Genomic DNA, 12,162 nt, shown 5'->3' with positions numbered 1-12,162 from the left:
TGTACTACAGCGGTAAACAACATAATGTACTGCAGTTTCAAAATACAATCAAATACAATAAGCAGGGTAGATCTAAGAAGAGGGTAAATTTAGTAGTAAGTATGTGTGGGAAATTTACAAAAATAATATGCCAGTTCATATTTATCCACTGATAAATATTTAAAAATAAGTTTGTGTTACACATAAAAACATTGTACCCGGATACTGTGCGATGTTTGTATTATAATGCTATCTTAAGTTGTGTATATCGAATATATTCTAACTACAGCTCATTTTTGGTAATTGGTTTTGAAAAAGCGATCTTGTTGTTAATTGCTCAGATTTTTTCACCTTCACATTCCAACCGTGCCTTTGGCTGACAATTTTGTCTGAATATCGCTGAGATATCTAAAGAAGGATTTCATCTTTAGAATTTAATTTTTCATAAAACCTCAGTGAAGCCTCTTACACAATATTACGGGTTATACTCGTAGCTCCTTCACCTTATGATAGTAATTTGTATAATTTTTTGTGACCTGATATATAATTTCAGATTGTGTCCAATTAAAACTGCACTATTAAAAATAAATAAGAAGGATAAACCCGTTATCTTGATATTCTGTGCTGAACCAAGCACTATAATAGCATTTTTGTTGTGCAGTTGAGTGCAGATATGCTCTGAAGACTCTAAATCCGCCGAGAAGATATATGCCACCAATACAATTACAATGTCCAGCAATGCATATTTATAAATAATGGAACATGTTGAATTTTTACTTAAATTAATTAATCAAAGAGTATGAGATGTATGTGAGACTGTAAATACACGTACACAATTAAAAAGAGAAACCATTTAAAAAAGCACACATTTTAAATAATCAATTACGGATTATTTCAAAGATCAAATAACTACAGTAAGAAGAAATAAACAATTATGTGGGAAACCAAAAAACAGGCTCATACGACATGTTATCAAGCCGAATAAATAAGGTCGTTTACTGCAAACCGTGAAATAGAAATAACAAAACAGTTAAGAATCAGCAGTATTCATATTACGCACGCTATTCAACCAGGAACTGGATTAAAGATATACTGTAAATTAGTACAAGAAACGCCACTTGATGGCTAAACATAGGAGGCTTTTGTATAACCGTTCTCGTTGTAAATGGAAAAATGCCCTAAATATATAACAGAAATTTTAGTTTGATACAATATCGTAAAAAGAAATAACAATCAGCAACAATGTACTTGTTAATGTTTTACTACTTAACGATGAGATATAAAATGGTTTAATTCATAAAGATTTATTTGTGTTAACTGTGATTTAGGTGGTTAAGTTATGATAATTGTAGGGAGTGTTTTAACTCCTCTACTTCTTTTACCTACGGTAATTTCCAGGAGTAACGATCGCTTATGTAGACTGACCGATTCGTTACCCAGATGATATGTTCAAAAGGATAAATGTGAGTGGTTGTGGAATATTAATTTTTAAAAGCATTACTCCAATGCATTTCGCATTGATTGTAAGATGTTAATTGAGGCAAATTTACACTTCGCCTCATCTTTTCGCTACCGTTATGTCATCAGCAACGATCACTTATATATAAATAATCGTTCGTTACCGTATCGAGAGGCAAAGCATAACTATGAATCGAGTGGTTGTGGTATGTTAATTGTTGGCAGAATTTACACTCCGCTGCTTCTTTTCGCTATCGTGTGTGCCGGAAGCGACGATCACTTATGTAGAGAGACTGGTTCGTTACCCTAACAGCAAATATCAAAGGCACAATCAAGTATTCATGTACCAACCTGAAGTGATCCATCGAGGTGTAAAATTTGGTTGACAACATATACACCATTATTTATCCGCTACTGTGTCAACAGTGGGTTGCCTAATGTACAATTGTAGCCTATTTGGTTCCTGGTTTCTGTTTTTTTTCTATTGTCTTTATTTTTTTAATTTTACTTATGACATTTTTCTTATATTAAAGACCAAATAAATTCTATATTTTCTTTTTTTAATGTTAAGTTCAATACCATCAGATCAATATAATTCTAAAATTTAATTTGCAGTAGTGTAATTTGGTTTCAATGAAACTTTTTTTGCGATGTTTAAAGTTTGGAATAACTTTATATTATTCGCTCTGCCGTCTTAATTCGTGTTCAGTACACTAATGAAACTGAGTATTACATTTCCATTCCTATTTGTCAACCTTAAGAACTGCATACTGATATCTGGCCATCAAAACCCTTTAATTTGCTGTTTTTATATTATCCCTCTCACTTTTATAAAACTGGTTCTGTTTTTACAAAATGTTCTGTCAAATACATAACCATAATTAGAGACTATAAACATGATTATGATTAGGAAGCCTGATAGAATCTAGTGATATGTATTTTCTAAACAAAAGTGTCGAGAGTTCATAAGCTATGAGTCACAACGGCAAGGGAATCGTGGTAACAAACTGTTATATTTATGAGAATGCACTCTGTGTAACTAGCTTATTCTTGTCTTATAACAACACGAAATGTAAGAAGATATGTTACATGTTAATGCTATAATCCTCATCTCGATGTTAACCATACAATTGGGCATGGTAACGATTAACATACCCTACAACAAATGATAACCTGGCAAAAGGATGTATACGTGTGTATACTAAAATCTAACTCTGGAATATATGTAAACAAAGAGAACTTCATGGAAATAATATTTTTTTAATATATAAAGACGAAAACAGTTTTGACCTGTACTTTCAACGTGTCCTAACAATGATTTAATAATTTTATTAAATTGATAGATTCATTTAATTTTTTTTATTTTACATGTAAATCTATTTATAATAGGAGCTTTAATCAAATTTTATTGATATAGTAACTATTATAATATTAAGATTATGATATCGTGCTTTAAAATATCTTGTGAAATATTACACATTTTTTACTATTTAATGTGTAACAAACTTTTGAAATGGATTTTGTTGAAAATATTTACCTGTGGTTAGCGGAGATGCATTTCCTGTTTCCTAGTACTCATTTTTAATTACGTGAAACTTCAATTCATTTAGGAACTCAAAGAATAAGTACAAGTTCCTTTTAACCTTTACATTGAATGGAACGAAACTAACTTATAGCCATTTAAAGGGCGCTGACACTAGACATTGTTAAACAATTAGTTTTTATAGATTTTTAAAATGTATTTAACTGTTTACATTTTCTGCTTTAGCGTTTTGCAAATACCGCGTACTTTAGAAAATATAGGCTATAGGTTTGCCGGTTGAGTTGCTTAATTGTTCTCCTAGTTAAATATGTTAACGATAGAAATACTAGAATTTCTCTTTTAGTGGTAGGCCGAATGTTTTCCTTTGTAAAGTGTTTCATAAATTAGCTTGTATATAAATTGCTCATACCGTGTTGAAATCCTGTGTTATTTATTTTTCCAATCTTGAAATTACTAAATTTTTTTGTAAATGTTTCATGTTCAAAGTTGAAAATGAGGAAGTAGTTTTCTAAATGATTTTGACAATCAGATGACTAAGAAAAATAGTATAAGATATTTTTAATCTATTTCAAAATTTCCTAAATTATTAGTTTCTATAGAAACAATCGCTTTTTAAATGTCCATTATAGTTTTTTTAATGTTGATTAAAATAAAAAGCTTATAAATTACAAAAACGTCGCTTTTATTTAATTAAATGTAAAAATCTTCAAATTGTATATATTTTTATATGACTTTTTATGTAGAAAAATAGAAAAACAAGGTAATGTAGGTTTTTTAAATGTTAATAATTGTAAAAAATTAGAAATTGCGATTATATATCGAATCAAATTATTTCACACAACCATGCATCATGATAAAAGAAAGCGATATAGTACTATTGGTAAAACATGCACACCAACCAATAAACAACTCGAACTGACTTGGAGTTTTTACATCGGGTGATGCAAAAAACCTACACAATGGTTGCTGTGTCACAAAGACTGTTGACCGATAACGATTACAAAGGAAATCATACAATATTGCAGATCCTAGGCTTTCGTTTGATGTAAATAACGTAAACAATTTTATATGATATTTAAAAATACAATAAAATTCTTTGGTTGTTCGATTATTAAATATTTTATTTTTCAGTTACTATTTTTTTAGTTTTTATAGTTTTAATAGTTACTCCAGAATAATTGCAATTTCCCAGTGACGCTACTCTGAAGTTTCTACAAAATCAATAAATCCTAAGAAATTTATTAGAAATATTGCATTCCGTCGATGTAACTAATCAACTACCGGAATTCGTAACGTTTAAAAATTATGGTACTTTTTACTGTTCGTAAAAAAATGTTCGTAACATCGTACATTTTTACTGTTTTGTTGAAAACAAAATTTAAAAATTTAATACTCTTGCCTTTAACATATGATTGGTTAGGGTGTAACGTGCGTTGAAGTACAATAAAAGAAGTATCGTCGGAAATCCCGCAGTTCTCACTTATATAGTTAAATTACAACACTTTCCTGTAATATAAAAACAAACTGTTCTAATAAAGTAAGTAAACATTAAGAACAGGTTATAGATAATAAATCCATGTTACTTCATCACTGCGTAAAACTCAGGTAAAACCTTTCTGAGCCTGTTGTTGGCGATCACAATTACGCAACAATGCAATTCCATTAATGTTCTGTCGAGAGGAGTTGATGATGAATAGCAATGAAACTTCCTAGTTTTAATAATTCTCTATTAATAGAACTTGCCTTAAACTTAAGTAATAAAAGAAATAAATTATAAAAATTTAAGAAAAATAACCCGAATTTCCACATTTTATTTCTATATACTTTAAATTTGTGAATAACAATTTGTAGATTTTAATAATCGGTTGGATAATTTCAGTCTATATATACGTGGTTTAACATACGTAATTTTTTATATTTTTCTTGGTAACAGTTTAAGTAAAGTAGTACAAATTTACTACTTTAGTATGTTTAATGTGTCTTTTTTCCAAAAGAATATCTAATAGTTTGTGTGTGTCGTATCTTATTAACTAATAGAGAATTTATTGTTTAAATAATTATTAGGATCACATTTAAACTCTTTCTAATAATCAAGCAAGTACCGCCAAGCGCTCTTCATTTATCAATTTTACGTCTATCAATCTGTTATTTATAACTGTATTCGTGAGAGAAGTGTAAACTAGGAAAACCTATAAAAACTTCTTTCATTATTAAACATTACTTTTACGATTATCTGACCGACTATCTACATAGGCGACTTTTTTCTTCAATTATTAGAAAGCGATTTAAGACAAAGCTTTAAGACAAAACTACCAAATTGATGATTTACACTATTTTTATATTATTGAAATTTAATAATAACGAATTGAAGTGGATTGGACAGTAATTTCGGCGATACTATTTTCAGAAATATTGTTTCTCCAATAACATAGGTTATCTTATAAGACCTTCAAAGGATAAATATGGGTACTAAACATGACTTATTAGATAGTTTTAAACTTGTAAAGTAAAATAACTTACTTAATGTAAAAATGTCATTACAAGCCGTTTAAACCAGGAACTTTGAGCTTAACTGTTGAAAACAATGTCCATGCGAAAATAAGGACAATGTTTTTTAAAGAAAGTGCTTATCATTTACAACTCACAGACACATTTGCATGACAAACGAACTCGCTGGAGTCCATAGTAGCCTGTTTTACACATTCCAATGCAGACGGTGATCGTCTGTAAAAGCTCGCATGTTCTGAGTTAATTATAACTCGATGGGTTCAACTCTTAGATTTGAAGTAGACAACAATTTATTTGTTAGAGATCAATAAACCCCAGCATGTATTTACCATTTGTTAATGTACAAATCTCTCCCTTATTTTCAAAAGAGAATTCAAATACAACAATTTCTAAATATATTTTTTGTTTCTTAAAAGTTCTTAATTTCCACTCTATTAGTAAATTGACTATTTACTTTTACTTTTACCTATGAATTAGATATAACTAAGAGTGATCTAGGCATGTTTTTCTGAAATAACTCAAAACATTATTTCACTATACATGTACACAGATGGAAAGTCTTAAAATAAATACTTTTAAACAGTACAACCTAGTACTTTAATACGTAGTTCAAATTGATCTATATGCAAGATTTTCATATATTTAACTACTAATGACTCTTTTAATACCTTACCAACGTTAAATTGGGTTTTGCATTAAATTTTGTAAGTAATATATACACATAAGTATATAAGTGTAAGTATATATACACATAACGATTACAGCTAATTGTAGCTTGTTCTTGTAACGGGTATTTTGGAGTTTACTGACACAAAGCACTATATTAGTATATTAGATGAATTATTTTTTTATCCTGATGATGAATTGTAGGTTTAAAAACATGAGAAGCAAAAATAATATTCGTCTGGAATGTAATGTTATTTCATTACAAAAATTACCAGCTAAAATTCAGAACCTATCGAATATTAGTAGAACAGTTACATCTTAATACGTTTCTATTCACTTAGGATAAGAATATAAGAACGATCTGACCATATTTAACAACTACAGCGGTTTTCTAGAGGGATTTCGGAGTGACGTCATAATCAAGGATTGAGGGTGGTAAATAGATGCCGCTTCCTGTATAAATCCCATGGTAAATCCACTATGTCGGGAATAAGCAATGTCTCAGCTATAATTTAATATTTTGTTTTGTTTCATAAAAAGTATCCTAATTTGGTACCTTCATTACAAAGAAAGCTAAATTTAACCAAATGCTTTTGTAGTCAACAGCAACTAAGGAACACTTTAACTATAAAACTATGCCTTCATGACTTATAGTGACCAATTTTTACACAACAGACCTTGCCGTCCTTCTACGCATTTTTAGAGTCTTCTAGCATATCCTGAACATAATAACATGCAAATACTCTTAAAAAATCTCTTGTAAGTTTTGATGAGTGAAAACTGTAAGGTAAGCGTTATTTAAACTGCGTTTCAACTGTTTTAGTAAATCAATATAGTGTTACTGTATACCTGTAAATTAATATCCATACAATTTTTTTAAGAAGTTATTATTATTGATTTATTTAATTTCATAACTGTTTATTTACAGAGTAAGTTTGCTATTTCAATATCATATTATTTTTGCTTATAAAATACTTTGAACTTGTGAAATTGATGTATTAGCATTATAAGCCTTTCTGAATGTTCAATGTAAAATAAAAGAGAATGTAATAATGTTCTTAGGAAATTCTTTGTCTTTGAGGTGATAAAAAAGTAAATTGTGTTTGCCAAGTCCTATTTAACAAGATGGTTTCGATGAATGCCAAACAGTTCAGAATAATGAATTCATTTATTCAATGAATCAATGAATAATTTTGTTCACACAAAGTCGAATTTTTTGACAGAAGGAAAATGGTTCTTACAGCGTCGGTTCTGAAACGTTGGATAGTTACGAGGTTTTGTGTAACCATTTTGAAAATAATTCCTTATTGGTTGTTTGAAACACTTTTATATAATGTAATTACTAGCAAATTTGGCAATAACATACAAGTAATACATTACATTCTTTTATATGAGCGTTTTGTACTGTATATTAACTCCCACATGTATTACGGGAAATCCCATACGGTAAAAGTTGGCTCCGAAACATGTATGACGACAAATCTCCATATTGCAGTTTTTATTTTCGATAGAGTACAAAGTAGTTCGTTAATCAGATTAGAATTAAATCGATTAGTTATTAAAGTGCATTAGAATTTTAACTGGAGGTCATACAAAAATATTACTCTATTCGTGATTCTCACCCGCCTGATATGAATCCTAAACTGGTTGCCATACCAACGGAATATAATTTTTTCCGCTGGGATGTGACGGGTTTGACGGGATTTTCTGTGTACGGAAGATGACACTGATTTTTTTTTGTTTGCGCACAAGCTCTATTCCTATATCGAATTGCGTGCTATTTGTTATATCTCAACATTATTTACAGTGACTGTATTATGACTTTAATTTACATTTCATTGTCGTAATTTTTTTTGCTATAACTGGGTTTCTTTTTTTTTGTAAATTGTTCACGTTTTGTTTTTCTTTAGTTTTAATTTTTATTCCCTACAATAATATAACAATAATAGAAATATTAATTCAAATAGAACTTTAAGTTAATTAAAATGATTTTTCAAAAGCTAATTAAGCACTAAGAAGAAATATTTTAATTTATTTCTAGCGCTCTAAGGTTAAACTAATCATTCATCGATTGATACTTGGTAACATTATAAATTAATTGACTAAGAATTTAGGACTCAAAACACTGGAAATATTTCATTTTCGTCTGGCCCATTCGTTATCATAAAAACAAAGTGAAATACAGACTTAAAATTGTGCATCTATGTAGTGAAGGACTGGTTGAATTTGAATGTTGAGTTTATGTCCATTACATCTTCCTGGTGCAACAAATTAATTTCTATAAGTCAGATTACACTATATTTTTTAGATTTCAAAAGAGTTCATTTAAAGCTTCTTCGTCACGGACATTTTTTGATCTCTTGAGACGAACCTGTCTCCAAATTTTGTGAGTAAAATCTCTGACAGCGCTAGATTCCAAACGCCGCACTAAGAAGGTTCACTGGTGCAAGACCCAACATTCACAATATAACTGTGGATGAATGTTTATTTTTATATTGGAAAATCTATATAATCATAATGATTCACGTCACTACATGTGATTAGGCTCTACGTTATTTTACATTTTAAAACTGGTTTTATAGTTAACCATTGTGGTAACTAGAAAACGTCAGAATAAATATATCTCTAAACAGTAACTGAGTATAATATGAGATGTAACACATGACATGTTATCATATCAAGCTTAACTAAGCCAACAAATAAAACATACATTTTTGTGAATTGTTATTTAACATTGTATAAAAATAAAAATGTGTTGACTATTAGTACATAAACATTGCTATGTAATCTAAACAAAGAAAAATTTGTTAAAAATTTGAATGTATCATGTGGTAATATATCTCTAAAACACTTCATATTTTGACGTCAAATTTTGCATAAATCTTCAATTCTAAGTGTGTTTTATAATAAGTTTTATAATGGTGCTTGTTTAAATCTTCGAATTTGGATGAGGGTTATTGAAGATTGTGATTTATCAGATTATACATATTTTTCTTGGCAGATTATAAATATTTCTTTTCTGTATGGTTAGTTGTATATACATATAACTTATAACGCAACGCCTTGTACTCTCAAGTTGTAAATATAGGTTTCCATCTTAATTAGTATCTTTATACCTTGATGCTCTCATCTTGATATTCGGAATTAGGACCTGATAGGCAGAATCAATTACAATGACTTCGTCCAGAGCAGGAGTCATTCAAGATTCCCTCATGTTATTTTAGAATAATATCTTAGACATTTCCCATGCTATCTAATCATGAAAACACAGCTTCTGTATATCTCTTATGTATCCACACCGATGGATGGAGGATCGGAAGAATTATATCAGAAAACAATATTGAGATATGTTTATTAGTTCAGGAATATATTATTGCTTAAATGTTCAAACTAATTAGTCTGTTTGGTGGTAATCTTCACTATTTATTTCACTTCTTGTCTAAGTATTGATATGTGGCTTCACACAAACCAACGACTCTTACTTAATTATACAACAAAAATAAATGTTTTCAAGTTTTCTGTGTTCTTGGAAGTCATTTGAAATAACTTTGAACGTAATATCACATAGTTTCCAGAAACAAACTCGATTGGATTATTTTAAGTGATTATTAATATTTTTTGCAGCTTGAAGTGACCATATTAGAAGCAACAACAAGCACAGTAACGTTGTTCTTACACAAGTGCAGAACAGCTTCACAGATACTCGAGGGAGAAGTATGTCTGCCGTTGTCACTATCACGATTATCACGTACAAGATTCATGAGAGACGGCGTAAAAATAACAGTTCATAACGTTGAAACACCGCAAGATAAAGTGGTTATTTTATTTGCAGTACAATTCTACTTAAAGAAAGTTTATTTAAGCTATATTTTTTATATCCAAGAAGTAATTTTGTCCATATAAATAAATAATAGTAACTCACGTGTTAACTAATTTATTGATTATTATTTGTAATATTATTCAATCCATTAACGTTTAATTACGTTATTAAGGATATTAATTGTATGAATTTAACTTGGTTCTTGGCTTTCATAGCTAATTTATAATTTCTAGTTACTACCAGTTGTGAATGTTAGGATTTTATCAAAAGGAATAATCTTAAAAAAGAAACTTTAGAGTCCCACTTAAATCTACCATATAGAAACAAAATGTTCTTTTGTTTTATCTCGTTGAAAACAAAATTAATGAGATAATTATTTACTAGGGTAAAAACATCATTTGTTAAAAAGCAGATGTGTGAAATTAAACTAAATACCTAATTATTAAATTGAGTAGTAACAAATTTTAACTGATATTTTACAGTAAACTTTTTATTATTATGTAATTCAAAAAAAGAATCTACTTGATTGTTGTGGAATTTAATGTGATGCTAATGAATATTACTTGTTTTTTTCTGGTACGTAACATAATACTCAAAGATACATTTACCGTTAGGCAATAGTACATTAATTACCTAAATTACATTTTTGAATCCAATATATGGTGTATAAAACTACTACTTTACACTGATATACCTTTACCAGAGTATTACTTACAATTAGTGCAAATTGTGTTCCTTACTTTTATGTTGCCAGGGGTTTTTCATAGTCTGCCATAAAAAAGGACAAAGAAACAGATTTGAAGTCTTGTTCATTAACCCAACCATATAATAAACTTCTGTCTATAACATGTACCATCAATTTACCAGCAATTTCCGTATCAGGTGCAACAGATATAGGATTATACTTTGTTTCGTATTGCTCTTTGGTCTTCAGGTCAGTCTTTTCATAAGCAAATAGTTCTAAATTGGACCAGATTTTTATAAAATCCTTATCAAAGATTCACAGGATCTTAGTCATTGTGTTAAAATTTAATAATTAATATTCTGGAGAAGCTCAAATACTGGCTCTGAAGAAGTAAGAAACCCACAGATTATAATATTTATTACCAAGGACAGGAAACTCTCTGGTACCAGAATGTAGTCGCTCAAAAGTCTTAGCATTTGTAAATAAATAGTGGCACAAGATTCACATCTTATTCTCATCAACCTGAGAAATTTAAAATGAGTACATTAAAAAAAAAAAAAAACAAATAACAGGCAATATCCTTTAATCATAACAGATTTTACCTTTACGATATAAAAGTATTATTATGAAGATAACATGTCACATAAGATAAAATTCAATACAACAAATATAGCCACCAAGATAGTTAAAACACATGACAATTTGGTTTTAATTATTTATTTTCATTATTTAACTTAACCTTAGTACCTGAAGATTAATTCCTATAATTCGAAATATACAATACTTCAACTAAAGTTAGAGAGTTTAAATTTATATACTTGCACAGATCTAGGGTACAAAGATAATTACACTATTGAATACAAATTTGGTTTGAAAACAATTAAATATAACTACTGCTAAAGTCATAACTATTATGCACGCGCATACGTTGCCTTAAGCTATGCTTTGAAATACACTGTTTTATTAAATATTACAAAATTAAGTGTAAAATGTATACAAAGCATAACACTAATTATTTAAGCAAGACTCAGCAATAGCAAACTTTAAATATAACTTATTTTGGTCCTCTTGTGTAAACTGACAGCTCTTGTAATATAATACGTTCTTGGAAAGTTGGATATATCAAATCATATTACCATATTATTTCATCATATAATCTTTGCAAATTTATATCCAATTCAAACACTGACATTGGGTTTTTGAAGTAATTTATTCCATGCGGCTGACTTGTTCTTTTTCTGCACTGTTATAGCTGTAATATCTATAATTCTACCAACTTATCTAGTATAAAAACATTTTTAGAGCTTTACAAAAATCAGCAACTTTTGCTCTAGTAAATATTCCATAGCATTATCCATATTTTTATAATATGGATAAACCGTTATTTACAAAGTCTTATATATGCTCCCAGGAGTATTTTGTGATCTGAAAAATATAAACAAATGTGCATTAATAAAAAATTAAAAAAATTGTATTTAAACTTCCTATAATCCAGGTAAGATT

Source organism: Homalodisca vitripennis, chromosome 1 (assembly GCF_021130785.1).
Source record: "Homalodisca vitripennis isolate AUS2020 chromosome 1, UT_GWSS_2.1, whole genome shotgun sequence".
Classification (NCBI taxonomy): domain Eukaryota; kingdom Metazoa; phylum Arthropoda; class Insecta; order Hemiptera; family Cicadellidae; genus Homalodisca; species Homalodisca vitripennis.
Note: the sequence above shows the minus strand (reverse complement) of the source record.